The 22,310-nt window shown below is 48.5% G+C and overlaps 19 non-coding genes and 3 pseudogenes across 19 annotated transcripts; all 22 read right to left on the bottom strand.

The window, feature by feature from the left end:
- Positions 1-3,717: 3,717 nt before the first annotated feature.
- Positions 3,718-3,835, bottom strand: LOC121311746. The gene has a single exon (XR_005949491.1). It is a non-coding gene; the product is annotated as a U5 spliceosomal RNA (small nuclear RNA).
- Positions 3,836-4,326: 491 nt separating this feature from the next.
- LOC121311762 lies at positions 4,327-4,523 on the bottom strand. Its single transcript, XR_005949506.1, has one exon. It is a non-coding gene; the product is annotated as a U2 spliceosomal RNA (small nuclear RNA).
- A 200-nt stretch (positions 4,524-4,723) lies between these two features.
- On the bottom strand, positions 4,724-4,841 carry LOC121311789. Its single transcript, XR_005949525.1, has one exon. It is a non-coding gene; the product is annotated as a U5 spliceosomal RNA (small nuclear RNA).
- A 527-nt stretch (positions 4,842-5,368) lies between these two features.
- LOC121311764 lies at positions 5,369-5,560 on the bottom strand. Its single transcript, XR_005949508.1, has one exon. It is a non-coding gene; the product is annotated as a U2 spliceosomal RNA (small nuclear RNA).
- A 208-nt stretch (positions 5,561-5,768) lies between these two features.
- LOC121311750 lies at positions 5,769-5,885 on the bottom strand. The gene has a single exon (XR_005949494.1). It is a non-coding gene; the product is annotated as a U5 spliceosomal RNA (small nuclear RNA).
- An 865-nt stretch (positions 5,886-6,750) lies between these two features.
- On the bottom strand, positions 6,751-6,868 carry LOC121311747. Its single transcript, XR_005949492.1, has one exon. It is a non-coding gene; the product is annotated as a U5 spliceosomal RNA (small nuclear RNA).
- A 439-nt stretch (positions 6,869-7,307) lies between these two features.
- Positions 7,308-7,464, bottom strand: LOC121311782 (annotated as a pseudogene).
- Positions 7,465-9,686: 2,222 nt separating this feature from the next.
- On the bottom strand, positions 9,687-9,804 carry LOC121311745. Its single transcript, XR_005949490.1, has one exon. It is a non-coding gene; the product is annotated as a U5 spliceosomal RNA (small nuclear RNA).
- Positions 9,805-10,229: 425 nt separating this feature from the next.
- LOC121311767 lies at positions 10,230-10,423 on the bottom strand. The gene has a single exon (XR_005949511.1). It is a non-coding gene; the product is annotated as a U2 spliceosomal RNA (small nuclear RNA).
- Positions 10,424-12,563: 2,140 nt separating this feature from the next.
- On the bottom strand, positions 12,564-12,681 carry LOC121311744. The gene has a single exon (XR_005949489.1). It is a non-coding gene; the product is annotated as a U5 spliceosomal RNA (small nuclear RNA).
- Positions 12,682-13,065: 384 nt separating this feature from the next.
- On the bottom strand, positions 13,066-13,274 carry LOC121311770 (annotated as a pseudogene).
- A 1,579-nt stretch (positions 13,275-14,853) lies between these two features.
- On the bottom strand, positions 14,854-14,974 carry LOC121311749 (annotated as a pseudogene).
- A 397-nt stretch (positions 14,975-15,371) lies between these two features.
- LOC121311781 lies at positions 15,372-15,558 on the bottom strand. The gene has a single exon (XR_005949518.1). It is a non-coding gene; the product is annotated as a U2 spliceosomal RNA (small nuclear RNA).
- Positions 15,559-16,431: 873 nt separating this feature from the next.
- On the bottom strand, positions 16,432-16,549 carry LOC121311743. The gene has a single exon (XR_005949488.1). It is a non-coding gene; the product is annotated as a U5 spliceosomal RNA (small nuclear RNA).
- Positions 16,550-16,934: 385 nt separating this feature from the next.
- Positions 16,935-17,127, bottom strand: LOC121311760. Its single transcript, XR_005949504.1, has one exon. It is a non-coding gene; the product is annotated as a U2 spliceosomal RNA (small nuclear RNA).
- Positions 17,128-17,299: 172 nt separating this feature from the next.
- LOC121311742 lies at positions 17,300-17,417 on the bottom strand. The gene has a single exon (XR_005949487.1). It is a non-coding gene; the product is annotated as a U5 spliceosomal RNA (small nuclear RNA).
- Positions 17,418-17,803: 386 nt separating this feature from the next.
- LOC121311761 lies at positions 17,804-17,996 on the bottom strand. The gene has a single exon (XR_005949505.1). It is a non-coding gene; the product is annotated as a U2 spliceosomal RNA (small nuclear RNA).
- Positions 17,997-18,184: 188 nt separating this feature from the next.
- LOC121311741 lies at positions 18,185-18,302 on the bottom strand. Its single transcript, XR_005949486.1, has one exon. It is a non-coding gene; the product is annotated as a U5 spliceosomal RNA (small nuclear RNA).
- A 393-nt stretch (positions 18,303-18,695) lies between these two features.
- On the bottom strand, positions 18,696-18,887 carry LOC121311763. The gene has a single exon (XR_005949507.1). It is a non-coding gene; the product is annotated as a U2 spliceosomal RNA (small nuclear RNA).
- A 2,146-nt stretch (positions 18,888-21,033) lies between these two features.
- LOC121311740 lies at positions 21,034-21,151 on the bottom strand. Its single transcript, XR_005949485.1, has one exon. It is a non-coding gene; the product is annotated as a U5 spliceosomal RNA (small nuclear RNA).
- A 382-nt stretch (positions 21,152-21,533) lies between these two features.
- LOC121311756 lies at positions 21,534-21,726 on the bottom strand. The gene has a single exon (XR_005949500.1). It is a non-coding gene; the product is annotated as a U2 spliceosomal RNA (small nuclear RNA).
- A 181-nt stretch (positions 21,727-21,907) lies between these two features.
- LOC121311739 lies at positions 21,908-22,025 on the bottom strand. Its single transcript, XR_005949484.1, has one exon. It is a non-coding gene; the product is annotated as a U5 spliceosomal RNA (small nuclear RNA).
- Positions 22,026-22,310: the final 285 nt, after the last annotated feature.

The raw sequence follows: 22,310 nt of genomic DNA, 5'->3' as shown, positions 1-22,310 counted from the left end.
AATCGACATTTAATAGACTTATTGGTCTCCAATTTTTCAACTCCTCCCTGCTGTTCTTTTTGAAAATAAGGGTAATGATCCCCTCCCTAAAAGAGGGCGGCATTTCCCCCACAGCTATAACTTCATTATAAACCATTAGAATATCAGGACCTACTATTTCCCAAAATTTGGAGTAAAACTCCCTTGGCAAGCCATCTCTACCAGGCGCTTTCCCCAATTTAAAGGACTTCATTGCCTCTGTCACTTCCTTCAGATCTAAAGGTTTTTCCAAACTTTCCCCTCCATCCACCACACAGTCCAACTCCTCCAAAAATTCATCCATCACATTCCCTTCAGTATTTTTCTCCCTATATAGAGCACTATAAAAATCCTCCACCACCTCCATCATTCCTTTGGTGTCTTTTTTAATACTGCCATCTTCATCTTTCAGGCCAGTCATTGCCTTTTTCTTGTCCACAATCTTTTTATAAAAAAACCTGGTACATTTCTCATTTTCTTCAATATATTGCACTTTACTTCTAAACATCACGGCTTTGCACCGCTTCTCAAACAACTCTTTCAATTTGCTTTTTATTTCCTTTATGTCATCGTTCACTGGAAACCCCTGCCTTTGCAATTTGACCAGATGTTCCAGTCTACATTGCAACCCATTTATTCTCTTCCTTCCTTTGGCTGCCCTGATTTTACCTTCTGTCACAAAGAACTTTTTGATTCTCTCTTTCACACACTCCCACCATTCACTTACTGACCCATACATATCCTTCACAGTCTGCCACTCTTCATACCTACGTTTAAACTTTCTCCCCAACCTTTCATCCTCTAACAGCTCCACATTCAGCTTCCATACTCCCTTCCCCACCTCACACACCCCCTCCATTCCCATCCTAGCAGTCACCATACAATGGTCAGTAAAGAACGCAGGCACTACATCACACTTATCCCACCGCACACTGTTTGAAGAAAAAATAAAGTCTATTCTAGAAGCTTTTGTTCCATCATCACTCACCCATGTGTACACATTCTCACCGGGTTTCACAGCTTTCAAGACATCTAGAAGCCTAAAATCTGTCACGAGTTCATTCAAAACTATTGATGTTTTATCTAGTTTAACTCCCTCAGGGTTCGTCCTTCTATCCGATGCCTTTAACACTGTGTTAAAGTCCCCGGCCAAAATACACACACGTGTTGTATCTAAAAGCTTCCTTATTTTCTTAAACAGTTCAAATCTTTCTTCCTTATCTGGGGATGCATACACATTAATAAAACGCAATGCTTTCCCCAGGTACTTCACATCCACAACCAGCATTCTCCCACATTCTATCACTTCCTTACTCTCCATCACAAAATTCCTGTTTTTGAAAAGAATCCCTACTCCAGCTGCTTTACAGCCATTCCCTCCTGACCAGACAGACTCGCCATGTACCCACATTCTCTCCATACCCACATAGTTATCTTGGAAGGATAATCCACATTCTTGCAAAAACACAACATCAGTATTGACTGTTCCAAGGAAATGTAAAACCGTTTTGCATCTTCCTTCACTCTTCACACTTCTCACGTTTAAAGTTGTTATCAGCAGCATCAAGAAAGAGAAAGATTTGTACTGCCATATCAAACAAAAAACTACTTGCTTTTACTCATACTCATTGCCTCAACAAAATCATCCACATTCTCATACACACTTTCACTCCCAAAATCTCTCGCTCCCCCATCAAAAATAGGGGATCCTATCTCACTGCTCGGAGAAAAACCAGGGAGCAAGAAAGAAGCACCACTCCTTTCTCCCCTTTCCCGCTCCTCATCCTGCTCAGACTCACTACTCTCATCCTTATTTTTCGTCTTCTTTGTTTTTTGGCTTTGTGCCAACTCCCACTTCTCTATTTTCCTTTTGTCAGTTGCCTTTTCCACATCCATAACCTCAATCACACTAGCACTTCTCTGTCGACTCCTGATATACCTAACACCAGCTTCCCCCCTTTCAACACTCCCCCCTCTCCCACCAGACTCACTCCTATTCCCCCTCTCCCTCTCACCCACTGTAGCACTCCTCCCTCTTTGTACAGCTTCATTATTATTCACATTCTCAGTCTCCTTTGCAGTCTTGTCTTCTTTTGATCCTTCCCCAACACTCACACCAGGCTTATTCCCAGCCTCCTTCACTCCACCCATCCCACCTTTCTCTTCTCCAAACTCATTCCCACCCATCTCTCCACCAACCACAAGGTCCCCCCTTACTTCACCCCCCTCTTCTTCACTCATCGGTGTTTCAGGCACAACCCCTTGACTCTCAGACACGCCCTCTCCCTCTCCTCCAATCACCTCCGAACAACTCAGCACACCGGCACCCTCACAGGCCTCTTCCTCTAACTCAACACTCTCTGTAGAAAATGGCGATACGGCTAAATCACTAGACAAATCCACATTCAGGTTTACGACAATTTGGTCATTCCTTTCCACCTCTGCATCCACATCCACATTTACAGTGTTCTTAGTTCCCACACCAGTCATATCCTGAACCCTCCCTGCTCTCGTCCTGTTTGCAAAGGATTGTGGGCAGTCTCTAAACAAATGACCCTCCTTTCCACACAGGTTACATCTTCTCTCGCTTACACAATCCATTGAAGAGTGTCCCACCTCCTTACAAACTCCACAAATTTCTTTCTTGCAAACCACTGCCAGGTGCCCCATCTCACCACACTTCCTGCACAACTTTGGTTGGCCCTGATAAAACACAAACCCTCTATTTGGTCCCAAGGTTATATCCGACGGGATGTGTCTAAACCCACCATACCCTGTAGCACTATCATAAAGCTTTACCAGAATCCTCCATGAACCATTCCAAATCTGATCTGAGTCCAGCACTCTCACAGCACTCCTTTTAACCACGCAATACCTTGCTATCCAGGTATTCACATCTTGTTCGGATACGGTTTCATTGAACATTCTAACAATCACTGTTTTCACAGAGTTATCTGTTAAAGCTTCAACTTCGAATTTCTCCAACACCTCATTAGACCCCAATTCATCCCTTACTCTCCAAAATTTCCTAAAGCTTGTATCATTTACAAAACTAACATCCCAAGAAAAGCCATTAGTCAACGGAATGAGACAAAAAATCTCACCTGCACTAAATCCCAGAGTCCTTTGCAACACATTTTTACTAAACTCAAACCTTGTCAGTTCAGTCTTCCCATTTCCCTCTCTAAAACACTGTTTTAAACTAAAGCGCACACAACAGTGCCGCCTCACTCCAAACCTAGAAAAAGACATTCTAGTCTAAATAAAAACCACCAAAAAAAGAAAAAAAAGAAGGAAGCCAGCCCCAAAGGGCCCTACCCCCGTAGAAAAAAAACTGCCTCCTGCTCTGCTCCTTCTTGACCTTTCCCTCCAAGAAAAGAAAACACCTCCGGGGCACCTGCACAACAAAAAGAAGAAAAAAAAAAAAAAATTACTTAACAAGACAATCTACAATTGCACTATCCGCAATACACCACCGATCGCAACCCTTGATCGGAGCCAAGAGGCCGAGAAGCGATGCCCACAATGGTTTTGGCCAAACGCCCCGGGCGCGGCCGCCCGCCGCAGCAGTCGTGGTACTTGCTTCTCGGGCGGGCGGAGGGAGGAAGGAAGGAAGGAAGGAAGGAAGGAAAGGTGCCGGGCTCCAACGGGGGCGACCGCCCTTTCTGTGCTCGTTCTGCTTTTAAACTCCAGGTGGAGCCCCTCCCTGAGGGGAAGGGCTGTCCAAAAATTGGATCGAACTCGTAAATGCTCCTCTCCACGGAAATCTTTAGTAAAAGGCGAAAGGTTCATTCGAGCTGTAGAGAAGCCGGAGCGTGCCTTTGCTGGTGGCCGAGCCCTTCCGGCCGGCCCAAAGGCCCAAAGGCCCTCCCCTCTGCCAAGCGGCAGCGAGGCCACGCACGCAAAACAAAAACAGGGAACTCCTCCCAAAACGCATCTGCCGTTCCGCCCCGGCGAAAGGGCGCTTTGCTGCTGCTGCTACACTGGCCTGCTGCGTGTGTTAGGCCTGCCTGAATATATGAAATATGAAAAAAAAAAAAAAAAAAAAAAAAAAAAAAAAAAAAAAAAGAAAAGAACGAAAAGAGCGGGAAAACGGCGCGTCCCAGGAAAGGGGAGGTGTGGGGAGGGAGGAGCGTCGAGGAGCAGGGTACAGAGAGTGGGGTAAGCTAGGGGGAGCAGGAGAGGAGGATAAGAGGCAGCAGGGCGAGGAGTTGAGAGACGAGAGAGAGAGCGGTCGATGAGCGAGGAGCTCCTCTCGCTCGCTCTCTCTCTCGCTCGCTCTCTCTCTCTCTCTTTTGACCTTTCTGAGAAATGGGCACCGTTCCCGGAGGTACTGCAATACCGGGTCGATGCGTGGAGTGGACGGAGCAAGCCCCGCTTCCATCTCCCGCTTCCAAAAATCCATTTAATATAGACGGTCCCCCTATGGGGGACGTATCAGATATTAAACTGATAAGAACAGATACTACACTTGATCTTTTTTTTATTTGAGGCCGAGAAGCGATGCCCACAATGGTTTTGGCCAAACGCCCCGGGCGCGGCCGCCCGCCGCAGCAGTCGTGGTACTTGCTTCTCGGGCGGGCGGAGGGATAAAGGAAGGAAGGAAGGAAGGAAGGAAAGGTGCCGGGGCCACGAGGTTGCGGGTCAACCGCTGGTGTTCTGGGAACCTTTCTGTGCTCGTTCTGCTTTTAAACTCCAGGTGGAGCCCCTCCCTGAGGGGAAGGGCTGTCCAAAAATTGGATCGAACTCGTAAATGCTCCTCTCCACGGAAATCTTTAGTAAAAGGCGAAAGGTTTATTCGAGCTGTAGAGAAGCCGGAGCGTGCCTTTGCTGGTGGCCGAGCCCTTCCGGCCGGCCCAAAGGCCCAAAGGCCCTCCCCTCTAGCCAAGCGGCAGCGAGGCCACGCACGCAAAACAAAAACAGCAAACTCCTCCCAAAACGCATCTGCCGTTCCGCCCCGGCGAAAGGGCGCTTTGCTGCTGCTGCTACACTGGCCTGCTGCGTGTGTTAGGCCTGCCTGAATATGAAATATGAAAAAAAAAAAAAAAAAAAAAAAAAAAAAAAAAAAAAAAAAAAAAAAATCATTAACTCACTAAATCCCTCCTACAAAGTTCGTGCAAGACTGTCCTCCCTTTCTCTATAGGTAGCCTCTCTACTCCTTGGTACCAGTTCTCTCCATGGATCTAGCCTTCTTATTCTCCTTTCCTCCTCTTCTTTTCCACACTTCTCAGACCAACTCTCCGATTACACCCTCCTTGGCACTCTCTCGCTCTCTCTCGGCTCACGGCGCTCTCTGTTTCTCCGCTTTTTATTCCTTCTCTTTCCGCTTCCTCCATCGAGAAATGGGCACCACTTGTACCTTGTCCGCCGGAGGTACTGCAATACCGGGTCGATGCGTGGAGTGGACGGAGCAAGCCCCGCTTCCATCTCCCGATTCCAAAAATCCATTTAATATAGACGGTCCCCCTATGGGGGACGTATCAGATATTAAACTGATAAGAATCAGATACTACACTTGATCGTTCCACCACCGACAAGCGATGCCCACCACTGGTTTTGGCCACTCCCCCCTTTCTTTGCCGCATCACCACAGCATTCGTGGTCACCATGCATACTACTCCCACCTCCACTCTTTCCCTCTCCACTCCCATCTTTCTTTGAAGGAAGGAAGGAAGGAAAGGTGCCGGGCTACCAACGGGGGCGACCGCCCTTTCTGTGCCATCTTCTGCTTTTAAACTCCAGGTGGAGCCTCTCCCTGAGGGGAAGGGCTGTCCAAAAAATGGATCGAACTCGTAAATGCTCCTCTCCACGGAAATCTTTAGTAAAAGGCGAAAGGTTCCTTTCGAGCTGTAGAGAAGCCGGAGCGTGCCTTTGCTGGTGGCCGAGCCCTTCCGGCCGGCCCAAAGGCCCAAAGGCCCTCCCCTCTGCCAAGCTGCAGCGAGGCCACGCACGCAAAACAAAAACAGGGAACTCCTCCCAAAACGCATCTGCCGTTCCGCCCCGGCGAAAGGGCGCTTTGCTGCTGCTGCTACAGGGTCAAGAACTTTGTGTTAGGCCTGCCCGAATAATAAATATGAAAAAAAAAATGAAAAAAAAAAAAAAAAAAAAAAAAAATAAACGAAAATAAACGGGAAAACGGCGCTTCCCAGGAAAGGGGAGGGTCTCCAATATAGAAAGAAAAAGGCCTTTCATTTTTCTCTCTGATCTTATCCCAAACGCTCCGAGCCAAATCTTCACTGCATAAAACTAAATCAAAAAACTTATCATAATTTTGAAAACAAAAAATAGACTTCACCTCCAACTGCAGTCCTTTCAGCAAAACTTCCTTCACGAAAAATTCACGCCCACCTGGCGTATCCTTCAATCTCCAACGTCCACGCGTGGAGCTGACGGAGCAACTCCTCGCTTCCATCGAAACCGGATCAAAAAATGCATTCTAATATTGCCATCGCATCCAAATCCCAGCGCCTTCTCTTTCTCAGCAAATATTCAAAATGCTGCGGTCATGCCACATACACTTGATCTGAGCCAAGAGGCCGAGAAGCGATGCCCACAATGGTTTTGGCCAAACGCCCCGGGCGCGGCCGCCCGCCGCAGCAGTCCTGGTACTTGCTTCTCGGGCGGGCGGAGGGAGGGGGAAGGAAGGAAGGAAGGAAGGAAGGAAAGGTGCCGGGCTCCAACGGGGGCGACCGCCCTTTCTGTGCTCGTTCTGCTTTTAAACTCCAGGTGGAGCCCCTCCCTGAGGGGAAGGGCTGTCCAAAAATTGGATCGAACTCGTAAATGCTCCTCTCCACGGAAATCTTTAGTAAAAGGCGAAAGGTTCATTCGAGCTGTAGAGAAGCCGTAGCGTGCCTTTGCTGGTGGCCGAGCCCTTCCGGCCGGCCCAAAGGCCCAAAGGCCCTCCCCTCTGCCAAGCGGCAGCGAGGCCACGCACGCAAAACAAAAACAGGGAACTCCTCCCAAAACGCATCTGCCGTTCCGCCCCGGCGAAAGGGCGCTTTGCTGCTGCTGCTGCTACACTGGCCTGCTGCGTGTGTTAGGCCTTCCTGAATATGAAATATGAAAAAAAAAAAAAAAAAAAAAAAAAAAAAAAAAAAAAGAAAAAAAAATTTTTTTTTAAAAAAACAAAAAGAGCGGGAAAACGGCGCGTCCCAGGAAAGGGGAGGGTGGGGAGGGAGGGAGGGGTCCTCTCCCTCCCTCTCCTTCTCTCCCTCTCTCTCTCACTCTCTACTCCCCCCTCTCCTCTCACACCACTCTCGCTCTCTCTCTCTCTCTTTTGACCTTTCTGAGAAGTGGGCACCGTTCCCGGAGGTACTGCAATACCGGGTCGATGCGTGGAGTGGACGGAGCAAGCCCCGCTTCCATCTCCCGCTTCCAAAAATCCATTTAATATAGACGGTCCCCCTATGGGGGCCGTATCAGATATTAAACTAGGAGTCTTGTGATTTTTTTTTTTTTTTTTTTTTTTTATTTGAAAATTTTTATTAATTCTTTTCAAAAAAAAACATTTTCTTTATCTCCTCTTTCATTTCTCTCTCAGAAAAATAAGCAAAAAACAAAAAAAACTTCGTGCTCTTCGGAAAACAAAAAAACAAAAACATTTCATTACAATAAACTTTAGCATAATCATAACAAAAACACACAATACATCAATTCTTCAAAATATAACAGAGCCATCAATTTTCCAAAGATAAAAAATAACAATTTTGCCTTTTAAACAAATACAACAACAAATATTTCAAAAACAAAAACAAAACAGTCTTCTATTCCCACTCCCACTCTTCACCGCTCAACATTTCTTTCAAACAACATCAAAACATCATATCCAACACAAAACAAAATCTTTCTTTTAAACCTCTTTACTTCAAAAATAATCCCCTCCTCTTTTCTCTTCGTCTTTCCATCTGGCACATTAACAAAACTCTATTCCTTTCTGTTCTGTATTTTTTTACCTCTGCCTCTGTTATCACCCCCTTCAACAATCTCTCCTTCCAAAAAATTAACTCAAAAAACTCCACTCCTACAAAGACAAGACATTAAATTAAACTCCTTTTCTTCCATTCCTTTAGAAACAAAATCCAAAGTAAAAACACGAGCAGGCAACTTCTCCTTATTCCTCTTCAAAAATCTTCATCCTCCTCCTTCTCCTCTTCTTCATGCAGCACCAAATCGAAGCTGCACCCTCGATGATCTCCTTCCTCACTCCTGCTCCCCGGCTCCAGGTCCTCTGTCCTTCCGCTTTTTCTTCCAAAACACTCTTCCTCCTTCCTCCATCCTGTCACCATCCTTGAGCTGTCCGCAAGGCATTCTTCCCACGCTCTCCATTTTCAAAAACCACCTATTTTCACACCTGCTCCCCCTTTCACTTCCTTACCACTCATACCCCCTCCACCACTAACCACTCCGGACCACACCACCTTCCTTACCGCCATCACCACCATCCTTTACTACCCTCCCTCCACTCATTCCCTTTCCACTCCCATCTTTCTTTGCACCATCACCACCCTCCTTTACTCCCTCACCAAGGATACCACTCCCACCTCCACTCTTTTCCAACTTCACTCCCATCCTTTCTTTGCACCATCACCTTTTAAACTGCTCTCTCACCACCCATACCACGCTTTCCACACTCTCTGTACAAAAATTCCAGTGATCCACACATACTGCAACTGGGAGTTTTACAGTCCATCGCTTCATGCCCTTTTCGCCTGCAGGCGGCAGAACATTACTTCGCACTCTGTCGCCTCATGCCCTTCGGTGTCGCACTTAAAACACTTTCCCGGTTGCCCAGGGTAAGGCCCAAAACCCCTCCCCTCTGCCAAGCGGCATCTGTAGGCCACGCCCGCAGGGTGTAAACATACCCCCCTCCTTTGAACTGGGAACAAATCTTCCGCCTCGGCAAAAGGGCGCTTTCCACTTCTGCTGTCCATATACCTACTGGGTCAAGCACTTTAAAAGGTCCCGAAATAATGTCGCAAAAACGGCCAACATACTGTGCGACTTCCTCCTGAAACATACGGGTTATACATGAAAACAAACAAAAAAAACTTCCCTTGCAAATAAGGGATCTGCAATATACATCGAAAAAGGCCTTTCATTTCTCTTCTTCTGATAAGTATCCCAAACACTTCTGAGCCAACTCTTCACTGCACAAGGCCAAATCAAAAAACTTTTCATAGTTCTGAAAACAGAAAATAGACTTCACCTCCAGTTTCAGTCCTTTTAAGAGCACCTCCTTCACAAAGAATTCTCGTCCGCCCGGTGTATCCTTCCCGGGCGAGTAGCGAGCAGAAGAGGCGCTCGACGCTTTTCAGTTCTTTCTCCAAAACCTCCCTCCAACTGAAACCGGATCAGGTGGAGTCTGCATCCTCCTTCCAGTCGCCCGCGTCCATTCCATTCCCAGCGCCTTCTCTTCCTCACTGGATATTCAAACTGCTGCGGTCATGCCACATACACTTGATCTGAGCCAAGAGGCCGAGAAGCGATGCCCACAATGGTTTTGGCCAAACGCCCCGGGCGCGGCCGCCCGCCGCAGCAGTCGTGGTACTTGCTTCTCGGGCGGGCGGAGGGAGGAAGGAAGGAAGGAAGGAAGGGAAGGAAAGGTGCCGGGCTCCAACGGGGGCGACCGCCCTTTCTGTGCTCGTTCTGCTTTTAAACTCCAGGTGGAGCCCCTCCCTGAGGGGAAGGGCTGTCCAAAAATTGGATCGAACTCGTAAATGCTCCTCTCCACGGAAATCTTTAGTAAAAGGCGAAAGGTTCATTCGAGCTGTAGAGAAGCCGGAGCGTGCCTTTGCTGGTGGCCGAGCCCTTCCGGCCGGCCCAAAGGCCCAAAGGCCCTCCCCTCTGCCAAGCGGCAGCGAGGCCACGCACGCAAAACAAAAACAGGGAACTCCTCCCAAAACGCATCTGCCGTTCCGCCCCGGCGAAAGGGCGCTTTGCTGCTGCTGCTACACTGGCCTGCTGCGTGTGTTAGGCCTGCCTGAATATGAAATATGAAAAAAAAAAAAAAAAAAAAAAAAAAAAAAAAAAAAAAAAAAGAACGAAAAGAGCGGGAAAACGGCGCGTCCCAGGAAAGGGGAGGGGGGAGGGAGGGAGGGAGGGTCTCTCTCTCTCTCTCTCTCTCTCTCTCTCTCTCTCTCTCCTCTCTCTCTCTCTCTCTCTCTCTCTCTCTCTCTCGCTCTCTCTCTCTCTCTCTCTTTTGACCTTTCTGAGAAATGGGCACCGTTCCCGGAGGTACTGCAATACCGGGTCGATGCGTGGAGTGGACGGAGCAAGCCCCGCTTCCATCTCCCGCTTCCAAAAATCCATTTAATATAGACGGTCCCCCTATGGGGGACGTATCAGATATTAAACTGATAAGAACAGATTTTTTTTTTTTTTTTTTTTTTTTTGGATTTGAAAATATTTTATTAATTTATAATTCTTTTTCAAAAGAAAACATTACATTTATGGTTATAAACCATATCTATTACAAATCATCACAAAAAAAAACAAAAACAAACAAAAACATTCAAAAAAACAACCCAAAAACAAAAAACAAAAACATTTCATTACAATAAACTTTAGCATAATCAAAATAACAAAAACACACAATACATCAATTCTTCAAAAATAACAGAGCCATCAATTTTCCAAAATAAAACATATCAATTTTCCAAGGTTTTAAACATATACAACAACAAATATTTCAAAAACAAAAACAAAACAGTCTTTTATTCCCACTCCCACTCTTCAGTTTCAACATTTCTTTCTCAACTCAAAAATCATATCCAACACAAAACAAAATCTTTCTTTTAAACCTCTTTACTTCTTAATAATCCCCTTTCTTTTCTCTTCGTCTTTCCATCTGGCACATAACAAAACTCTATTCCTTTCTGTTCTGTATTTTTTAACCTCTGCCTCTGTTATCACCCCCTTCAACAATCTCTCCTTCCAAGCCATTAACTCAAAAAACTCCCTCCTACAAAGACTCCGCATTAAATTATCCTCCTTTTCTTCCATTATTTTCCCCTCAAAATCCCTCGGTTCCAGTCCTCTTAATGGGTCTCCTCTTCTTTTCCTCATCTCCTCTTTCTCCACGCTTTCATACCAGCTGGGACCAGCTGCACCCTCGTTGGCACTCTCCTCACTCCTGCTCCCGGCTCCAGGTTCTCTGTCCTTCCGCTTTTTCTTTATTTCACTCTCCGTTTCCTCCATCGCCTCACTCTCTTGCACCTTGTCCGCCCCACCATCACCTTCACCCACACCACCACCACACATACCCACACCTGCACCCCCTTTCACTTCCTTACCACTCATACCCCCTCCACCACTAACCACTCTCACCACACCACCTTCCTTACTTACATCACTACCCCCTTTACTCCCTCCACTCATTCCCTTTCCACTCCCATCTTTCTTTGCACCATCACCACCCTCCTTTGCACGCTCACCATCCATACCACTCCCACCTCCACTCTTTTCTTCTCCACTCCCATCATTCTTTGCACCATCACCACCCTCACTTTCTCTCTCACCACCCATACCACGCTTTCCACTCTCTCTATACAGGTGATCCAGTGCTCCACACATACTGCAACTTTTTGGGGTTTTACAGTCCATCGCTTCATGCCCTTTTCGCCTGCATTTCTGGCAGAACATTACTTTGCACTCGCTCGCCTCATGCCCTTCGGTGTCGCACTTAAAACACTTTCGCGGTTGCCCAGGGTAACTTAAAAAACCCCTGTTTCCCCCAATCTGTACATGACCCGGAGGGTGTACTATACCCCCCTCCTTTGCACTACAAATCTTAAGCCTTACAATAAATTTCCACTTCCCGGTCCATATACCTATAGGGTCAAGCACTTTAAAAGGTCCCGAAATAACGTCGCAAAAACGGCCAACATACTGTGCGACTTCCTCCTGCCCAACATACGGGTTATACATGAAAACAAACAATGGCCGAACTTCCCTTGCAAATAAGGGATCTGCGATATACATCGAAAAAGGCCTTTCATTTCTCTTCTTCTGATAAGTATCCCAAACGCTCTGAGCCAATTCTTCACTGCACAAGGCCAAATCAAAAAACTTTTCATAGTTCTGAAAACAGAAAATAGACTTCACCTCCAAATTTAGTCCTTTCAACAGCACCTCCTTCACAAAGAATTCTCGTCCGCCAGGTGTATCCTTCAATTCTGCAATATCGACGCTTTTCAGTTCCTTCTCCAAAACCTCACTCCATCGGAAACGGATCAGGTTCTGCATCCTCCTTCCAGTCGCCATCGTATTCCGCTCCCAGCGCCTTCTCTTCCTCACTGGATCCTCAGGATGCTGCGGTCATGCCACATACACTTGAGCTGAGCCAAGAGGCCGAGAAGCGATGCCCACAATGGTTTTGGCCAAACGCCCCGGGCGCGGCCGCCCGCCGCAGCAGTCGTGGTACTTGCTTCTCGGGCGGGCGGAGGGAGGGAGGAAGGAAGGAAGGAAGGAAGGAAGGAAAGGTGCCGGGCTCCAACGGGGGCGACCGCCCTTTCTGTGCTCGTTCTGCTTTTAAACTCCAGGTGGAGCCCCTCCCTGAGGGGAAGGGCTGTCCAAAAATTGGATCGAACTCGTAAATGCTCCTCTCCACGGAAATCTTTAGTAAAAGGCGAAAGGTTCATTCGAGCTGTAGAGAAGCCGGAGCGTGCCTTTGCTGGTGGCCGAGCCCTTCCGGCCGGCCCAAAGGCCCTCCCCTCTGCCAAGCGGCAGCGAGGCCACGCACGCAAAACAAAAACAGGGAACTCCTCCCAAAACGCATCTGCCGTTCCGCCCCGGCGAAAGGGCGCTTTGCTGCTGCTGCTACACTGGCCTGCTGCGTGTGTTAGGCCTGCCTGAATATGAAATATGAAAAAAAAAAAAAAAAAAAAAAAAAAAAAAAAAAAAAAAAAAAAGAACGAAAAGAGCGGGAAAACGGCGCGTCCCAGGAAAGGGGAGGGTGGGGAGGGAGGGTGGGGTAGGGCTCTCTCTCTCTCTCTCTCTCGCTCGCTCGCTCTCGCTCGCTCGCTCTCTCTCTCTTTTTGACCTTTCTGAGAAATGGGCACCGTTCCCGGAGGTACTGCAATACCGGGTCGATGCGTGGAGTGGACGGAGCAAGCCCCGCTTCCATCTCCCGCTTCCAAAAATCCATTTAATATAGACGGTCCCCCTATGGGGGACGTATCAGATATTAAACTGATAAGAACAGATTTTTTTTTTTTTTTTTTTTTTTTTTTAAATTTTAAGCGATGCAAAACAAAAATCAAAACACAGATACATTTCCCATAAAGAACAACAAAAACCATATATCAAAAACAAAAACTCAAAAACATTAAACACAAATATCCTTACTCAAAATACTCAAACTGGTTATTTTCTTTTGTAACAGACATTCAAACTTTCCCTTTTTTTTTTTTTTTAAACAAACATTTATCAAGTCTTTTTTACATCTTTCCCTGTTATCTTCAGAGCCGTCTCCTTCCCCTTCTCCGCTTCCTCCACACGCTCTGCCCAGTCCTTCTTCAGCTCTTTCTCTGGCACTAACCCAGACTCCTTCACTCCCGCTTCCTCTGCTGACCTCTTCTCAGCTGGCTGTCTCTGCTGCTTTCCCTTCTCAGCCACGTTCTCCTTCCCAGATGTAGTCGCGGGCACTGACACCGGTTTCTCCTCCGCTTTTCTCCCGGATGCAGTCGATGGCACCGACACCGGTTTCTCCGTGGGCGTCCTCACGCCCCCTCTATCCTTTGCACTTTTCCTTGTCTGCTTCTCACTCTCCATCTCCTCACTCTCCATCTCCTCATTGGACTCCTCTTCACTGCTCACTGGTTCAGTGTAACTTGCAGCCCTGTGCGGACACTTATAAAACAGGTGGTTAATACTCCCACACAAATTACACTTTCTACGTTCTTTACAGTCCTTTGTATTATGTCCTTTTTTATTACAATTTTTGCAGAATAAGTCCTTGCACTCCTCAGCCTTGTGACCCAATTCATTGCACTTTCTGCACAGCTCCGGTTGTCCAACATAATACAAAAAACCTCGGTTCGGTCCAATGGAAAAAGAGGAAGGCGGATGCTCCACCCCCTCATATCCCACTTTACTGGGGCGGAACCTCGCCCACACTCTCCAGGTTCCGTTCCACATCCCAAACTCATCCAAACACTTCTCGGGCGGCCTGACCACATTACAATAACGTCCCAAAAACGTGGAAACATCCTCCCCAGGAACAAACGGATTATACATATGGATGTTTACCACCCGCACTTCTTGAATAAAAAGTGGTTCAAGGATAAACTGACTTAAAAGCTTCATTTCATTATCCTTAAAACATTTCCAAACAACTTTACAATATGCTTCAGTTTTAAGCGTTAGATCAAAAATCCTTCTTGCCTGAAAATCCTGGAAACAGAACACTTCATTGAGATCCAGCTTGACCCTCTTCATAATGCTGATAACAAAATCCTTCCTCGACATATCCTTCGTTCCTTCTTTTTTCAGCAGCCGAATCGTATTCCTCAGACGAGGTCCCGGGGGCTTCGTTGCGGTCTCCGCCATCCTTTCGCCTTCTCTTCCTCAATGAAACCGGTTGGAATGCTGCGGTCAAGCCACACACAATCGGATCGGAGCCAAGAGGCCGAGAAGCGATCCCCACAATGGTTTTGGCCAAACGCCCCTGGCACATAACAAAACTCTATTCCTTTCTGTTCTGTATTTTTTAACCTCTGCCGGGCGGGCGGGCCCCCTTCAAGGGAGGGAGGGAGGAAGGAAGGAAGGAAAGGTGCCGGGCTCCAACGGGGGCGACCGCCCTTTCTGTGCTCGTTCTGCTTTTAAACTACAGGTGGAGCCCCTCCCTGAGGGGAAGTGCTGTCCCAAAAATTGGATCGAACTCGTAAATGCTCCTCTCCACGGAAATCTTTAGTAAAAGGCGAAAGGTTCCATTCGAGCTGTAGAGAAGCCGGAGCGTGCCTTTGCTGGTGGCCGAGCCCTCCCGGCCGGCCCAAAGGCCCTCCCCTCTGCCAAGCGGCAGCGAGGCCACGCACGCAAAACAAAAACAGGGAACTCCTCCCAAAACGCATCTGCCGTTCCGCCCCGGCGAAAGGGCGCTTTGCTGCTGCTGCTACCTTTCACTTCCCTACCACGTCATACCCCCTCCACCAATAACCAAATCTCAAAAAAAAAAAAAAAAAAAAAAAAAAAAAAAAAAAAACTCCCTCCACTCATTCCCTTTCCACTCCCATCTTTCTTTGCACCATCACCACCCTCCTTTGCACGCTCACCATCCATACCCCTCCCACCTCCACTCTTTTCTTCTCCACTCCCATCATTCTTTGCACCATCACCTCCCTCACTTCCTTTCTCACCACCCATACACCGTTCCCGGAGGTACTGCAATACCGGGTCGATGCGTGGAGTGGACGGAGCAAGCCCCGCTTCCATCTCCCGCTTCCACAAATCCATTTAATATAGACGGTCCCCCTATTTCTGACGTATCATTATATTAAACTGATAAGAACAGATGCCCTTCTTGATCTGCACTTAAAACACTTTCGCGGTTGCCCAGGGTAGCTTAAAAAACCCCTGTTTCCCCCAATCTGTACATGACCCGGAGGGTGTACTATACCCCCCTCCTTTGCACTACAAATCTTAAGCCTTACAATAAATTTCCACTTCCCCCTTTCATGTGCTCTATCTGGGTTTAAACACTTTAAAAGGCCCCGAAATAATGTCGCAAAAACGGTCCAACATACTGTGCGACTTCCTCCTGCGTAACATGCTCCTTATACATGAAAATCAAACAAAGGCCGAACTTCCCTTGCAAATAAGGGATCTGCGATATACATCGAAAAAGGCCTTTCATTTCTCTTCTTCTGATAAGTATCCCAAACGCTCTGAGCCAATTCTTCACTGCACAAGGCCAAATCAAAAAACTTTTCATAGTTCTGAAAACAGAAAATAGACTTCACCTCCAAATTTAGTCCTTTCAACAGCACCTCCTTCACAAAGAATTCTCGTCCGCCAGGTGTATCCTTCAATTCTGCAATATCGACGCTTTTCAGTTCCTTCTCCAAAACCTCACTCCATCGGAAACGGATCAGGTTCTGCATCCTCCTTCCAGTCGCCATCGTATTCCGCTCCCAGCGCCTTCTCTTCCTCACTGGATCCTCAGGATGCTGCGGTCATGCCACATACACTTGAGCAGAGCCAAGAGGCCGAGAAGCGATGCCCACAATGGTTTTGGCCAAACGCCCCGGGCGCGGCCGCCCGCCGCAGCAGTCGTGGTACTTGCTTCTCGGGCGGGCGGAGGGAGGGAAGGAAGGAAGGAAGGAAGGAAGGAAAGGTGCCGGTCTCCAACGGGGGCGACCGCCCCAACGGGGGCGACAGCCCTTCTGTGCTCGTTCTGCTTTTAAACTCCAGGTGGAGCCCCTCCCTGAGGGGAAGGGCTGTCCAAAAATTGGATCGAACTCGTAAATGCTCCTCTCCACGGAAATCTTTAGTAAAAGGCGAAAGGTTCATTCGAGCTGTAGAGAAGCCGGAGCGTGCCTTTGCTGGTGGCCGAGCCCTTCCGGCCGGCCCAAAGGCCCAAAGGCCCTCCCCTCTGCCAAGCGGCAGCGAGGCCACGCACGCAAAACAAAAACAGGGAACTCCTCCCAAAACGCATCTGCCGTTCCGCCCCGGCGAAAGGGCGCTTTGCTGCTGCTGCTACACTGGCCTGCTGCGTGTGTTAGGCCTGCCTGAATATGAAATATGAAAAAAAAAAAAAAAAAAAAAAAAAACGAAAACGAAAAAGACGGGAAAACGGCGCGTCCCAGGAAAGGGGAGGGTGGGGGTGGGGGGGGGGGAGGGAGGGTGGGGCTCTCTCTCTCCGGTCTCTCTCTCCGTCTTTCCCTCTCCCTCACTCGCTCTCTCTCTTTGCACCTTTCTGAGAAATGGGCACCGTTCCCGGAGGTACTGCAATACCGGGTCGATGCTTGGAGTGGACGGAGCAAGCCCCGCTTCCATCTCCCGCTTCCAAAAATCCATTTAATATAGACTCCTCCCCTATGGGGGACGTATCAGATATTAAACTGATAAGAACAGATACTACACTTGATCTGAGCCAAGAGGCCGAGAAGCGATGCCCACAATGGTTTTGGCCAAACTTTCGGCCGCCCGCCGCAGCAGTCGTGGTACTTGCTTCTCGGGCCGGCGGAGGGAGGAAGGAAGGAAGGAAGGAAAAGGAAAGGTGCCGGGCTCCAACGGGGGCGACCGCCCTTTCTGTGCTCGTTCTGCTTTTAAACTCCAGGTGGAGCCCCTCCCTGAGGGGAAGGGCTGTCCAAAAATTGGATCGAACTCGTAAATGCTCCTCTCCACGGAAATCTTTAGTAAAAGGCGAAAGGTTCATTCGAGCTGTAGAGAAGCCGGAGCGTGCCTTTGCTGGTGGCCAAGAACTTCTCGGCCACATTCCGGCCGGCCCAAAGGCCCAAAGGCCCTCCCCTCTGCCAAGCGGCAGCGAGGCCACGCACGCCCAACAAAAACAGGGAACATCCTCCCAAAACGCATCTGCCGTTCCGCCCCGGCGAAAGGGCGCTTTGCTGCTGCTGCTACACTGGCCTGCTGCGTGTGTTAGGCCAGCCTGAATATGAAATATGAAAAAAAAAAAAAAAAAAAAAAAAAAAACGAAAAAAGCCTTCTTGCCTGAAAATCCTGCGAAACAGAAAAGGGGATTGGGGTCCAGCTCTGGGTCCTCTTCGCTCTCTCTCGCTCGCCGCTCGGAGCGCGAGCTCGAGAGGCGAGAGAAAACTTGGAACGAACTCAACTGGGCACCGTTCCTCGGAGGTACTGCAATACCGGGTCGATGCGTGGAGTGGACGGAGCAAGCCCCGCTTCCATCTTCCCGTTTCCAAAAATCAATTTAATATATGGTCCCCTTATAGGGGACGTATCAGATATTAAACTGATAAGAACAGATACTACACTTGATCTGAGCCAAGAGGCCGAGAAGCGATGCCCACAATGGTTTTGGCCAAACGCCCCGGGCGCGGCCGCCCGCCGCAGCAGTCGTGGTACTTGCTTCTCGGGCGGGCGGAGGGAGGAAGGAAGGAAGGAAGGAGGAAGGAAGGAAGGAAAGGTGCCGGGCTCCAACGGGGGCGACCGCCCTTTCTGTGCTCGTTCTGCTTTTAAACTCCAGGTGGAGCCCCTCCCTGAGGGGAAGGGCTGTCCAAAAATTGGATCGAACTCGTAAATGCTCCTCTCCACGGAAATCTTTAGTAAAAGGCGAAAGGTTCATTCGAGCTGTAGAGAAGCCGGAGCGTGCCTTTGCTGGTGGCCGAGCCCTTCCGGCCGGCCCAAAGGCCCAAAGGCCCTCCCCTCTGCCAAGCGGCAGCGAGGCCACGCACGCAAAACAAAAACAGGGAACTCCTCCCAAAACGCATCTGCCGTTCCGCCCCGGCGAAAGGGCGCTTTGCTGCTGCTGCTACACTGGCCTGCTGCGTGTGTTAGGCCTGCCTGAATATGAAATATGAAAAAAAAAAAAAAAAAAAAAAAAAAAAAAAAAAAAAAAACGAAAAGAGCGGGAAAACGGCGCGTCCCAGGAAAGGGGAGGGGGGAGGGTGGGGCTCTCTCTCTCTCTCTCTCTCTCTCTCTCTCTCTCTCTCTCTCTCTCTCTCTCTCTCTCTCTCTCTCTCTCTCTCTTTTGACCTTTCTGAGAACTGTGCACCGTTCCCGGAGGTACTGCAATACCGGGTCGATGCGTGGAGTGGACGGAGCAAGCCCCGCTTCCATCTCCCGCTTCCAAAAATCCATTTAATATAGACGGTCCCCCTATGGGGGACGTATCAGATATTAAACTGATAAGAACAGATTTTTTTTTTTTTTTTTTTTTTTGGCCGAGAAGCGATGCCCACAATGGTTTTGGCCAAACGCCCCGGGCGCATTTATGGCCGCAGCAGTCGTGGTACTTGATTCTCGGGCGGGCATCACAAAAAAAACAAAAACAAACAAAAACATTCAAAAACAACCAAAAACAAAAAAACAAAATCATTTCATTACAATAAACTTTAGCATAATCAAAATAACAAAAAAAACACACAATACATTAATCTTTCAAAAATAACAGAGCCATCAATTTTCCAAAATGAAACATATCAATTTTCCAAAGTTTTAAACATATGCAACAACAAATATTTCAAAAACAAAAAACAAAAAAACAATCTTTTATTCCCACTCCCACTCTTCAGTTTCAACATTTCTTTCTCAACTCAAAAATCATATCCAACACAAAACAAAATCTTTCTTTTAAACCTCTTTACTTCTTAATAATCCCCTTTCTTTTCTCTTCATCTTTCCATCTTGCACATAACAAAACTCTATTCCTTTCTGTTCTGTATTTTTTTACCTCTGCCTCTGTTATCACCCCCTTCAACAATCTCTCCTTCCAATCCATTAACTCAAAAAACTCCCTCCTACAAAGACTCCGCATTAAATTATCCTCCTTTTCTTCCATTATTTTTCCCTCAAAATCCCTCGGTTCCAGTCCTCTTAATGGGTCTCCTCTTCTTTTCCTCATCTCCTCCTTCTCCACGCTTTCATACCAGCTGGGACCAGCTGCACCCTCGTTGGCACTCTCCTCACTCCTGCTCCCGGCTCCAGGTTCTCTGTCCTTCCGCTTTTTCTTTATTTCACTCTCCGTTTCCTCCATCGCCTCACTCTCTTGCACCTTGTCCGCCCCACCATCACCTTCACCCACACCACCACCACACATACCCACACCTGCACCCCCTTTCACTTCATTACCACTCATACCCCCTCCACCACTAACCACTCTCACCACACCACCTTCCTTACTTACATCACTGCCCCCTTTACTCCCTCCACTCATTCCCTTTCCACTCCCATCTTTCTTTGCACCATCACCACCCTCCTTTGCTCGCTCACCATCCATACCACTCCCACCTCCACTCTTTTCTTCTCCACTCCCATCATTCTTTGCACCATCACCACCCTCACTTGCTCTCTCACCACCCATACCACGCTTTCCACACTCTCTATACAGGTGATCCAGTGCTCCACATATACTGCAACTTTTTGGGGTTTTACAGTCCATCGCTTCATGTCCTTTCCGCCTGCATTTCTGGCAGAACATTACTTTGCACTCGCTCGCCTCATGCCCTTCAGTGTTACACTTAAAACACTTTCGCGGCTGCCCAGGGTAACTTAAAAAACCCCTGTTTCCCCCAATCTGTACATGACCCGGAGGGTGTACTATACCCCCCTCCTTTGAACTGCAGATCTTCAGCCTCACAATAAATTTCCACTTCCCAGTCCATATACCTATAGGGTCAAGCACTTTAAAAGGTCCCGAAATAACGTCGCAAAAACGGCCAACATACTGTGCGACTTCCTCCTGCCCAACATACGGGTTATACATGAAAACAAACAAAGGCCGAACTTCCCTTGCAAATAACGGATCTGCAATATACATCGAAAAAGGCCTTTCATTTCTCTTCTCCTGGTAAGTATCCCAAACACTTTGAGCCAACTCTTCACTGCACAAAACCAAATCAAAAAACTTTTCATAATTCTGGAAACAAAAAATAGACTTCACCTCCAGTTTCAGTCCTTTTAAGAGCACCTCCTTCACAAAGAATTCTCGCCCGCCTGGTGTATCCTTCAATTCTGCAGCATCGACGATCTTCAATTCTTTCTCCAAAACCTCACTCCATCGGAAACGGATCAGGTTCTGCATCCTCCTTCCAGTCGCCATCGTATTCCGCTCCCAGCGCCTTCTCTTCCTCACTGGATCCTCAGGATGCTGCGGTCATGCCACATACACTTGAGCAGAGCCAAGAGGCCGAGAAGCGATGCCCACAATGGTTTTGGCCAAACGCCCCGGGCGCGGCCGCCCGCCGCAGCAGTCGTGGTACTTGCTTCTCGGGCGGGCGGAGGGAGGAAGGAAGGAAGGAAGGAAGGAAAGGAAAGGTGCCGGGCTCCAACGGGGGCGACCGCCCTTTCTGTGCTCGTTCTGCTTTTAAACTCCAGGTGGAGCCCCTCCCTGAGGGGAAGGGCTGTCCAAAAATTGGATCGAACTCGTAAATGCTCCTCTCCACGGAAATCTTTAGTAAAAGGCGAAAGGTTCATTCGAGCTGTAGAGAAGCCGGAGCGTGCCTTTGCTGGTGGCCGAGCCCTTCCGGCCGGCCCAAAGGCCCAAAGGCCCTCCCCTCTGCCAAGCGGCAGCGAGGCCACGCACGCAAAACAAAAACAGGGAACTCCTCCCAAAACGCATCTGCCGTTCCGCCCCGGCGAAAGGGCGCTTTGCTGCTGCTGCTACACTGGCCTGCTGCGTGTGTTAGGCCTGCCTGAATATGAAATATGAAAAAAAAAAAAAAAAAAAAAAAAAAAAAAAAGAACGAAAAGAACGAAAAGAGCGGGAAAACGGCGCGTCCCAGGAAAGGGGAGGGTGGGGCTCTCCTCTCTCTTCTCTCTCTCTCTCTCTCTCTCTCTCTCTCTCTCTCTCTCTCTCTCTCTCTCTCTTTTGACCTTTCTGAGAAATGGGCACCGTTCCCGGAGGTACTGCAATACCGGGTCGATGCGTGGAGTGGACGGAGCAAGCCCCGCTTCCATCTCCCGCTTCCAAAAATCCATTTAATATAGACGGTCCCCCTATGGGGGACGTATCAGATATTAAACTGATAAGAACAGATACTACACTTGATCTGAGCCAAGAGGCCGAGAAGCGATGCCCACAATGGTTTTGGCCAAACGCCCCGGGCGCGGCCGCCCGCCGCAGCAGTCGTGGTACTTGCTTCTCGGGCGGGCGGAGGGAGGAAGGAAGGAAGGAAGGAAGGAAGGAAAGGTGCCGGGCTCCAACGGGGGCGACCGCCCTTTCTGTGCTCGTTCTGCTTTTAAACTCCAGGTGGAGCCCCTCCCTGAGGGGAAGGGCTGTCCAAAAATTGGATCGAACTCGTAAATGCTCCTCTCCACGGAAATCTTTAGTAAAAGGCGAAAGGTTCATTCGAGCTGTAGAGAAGCCGGAGCGTGCCTTTGCTGGTGGCCGAGCCCTTCCGGCCGGCCCAAAGGCCCAAAGGCCCTCCCCTCTGCCAAGCGGCAGCGAGGCCACGCACGCAAAACAAAAACAGGGAACTCCTCCCAAAACGCATCTGCCGTTCCGCCCCGGCGAAAGGGCGCTTTGCTGCTGCTGCTACACTGGCCTGCTGCGTGTGTTAGGCCTGCCTGAATATGAAATATGAAAAAAAAAAAAAAAAAAAAAAAAAAAGAACGAAAAGAGCGGGAAAACGGCGCGTCCCAGGAAAGGGGAGGGTGGG

The sequence above is a fragment of the Polyodon spathula genome, unplaced genomic scaffold (genome assembly GCF_017654505.1).
Source record: "Polyodon spathula isolate WHYD16114869_AA unplaced genomic scaffold, ASM1765450v1 scaffolds_3282, whole genome shotgun sequence".
Classification (NCBI taxonomy): Eukaryota; Metazoa; Chordata; class Actinopteri; order Acipenseriformes; family Polyodontidae; genus Polyodon; species Polyodon spathula.
Note: the sequence above shows the minus strand (reverse complement) of the source record. Positions and strands in the feature narration are given on the sequence as shown.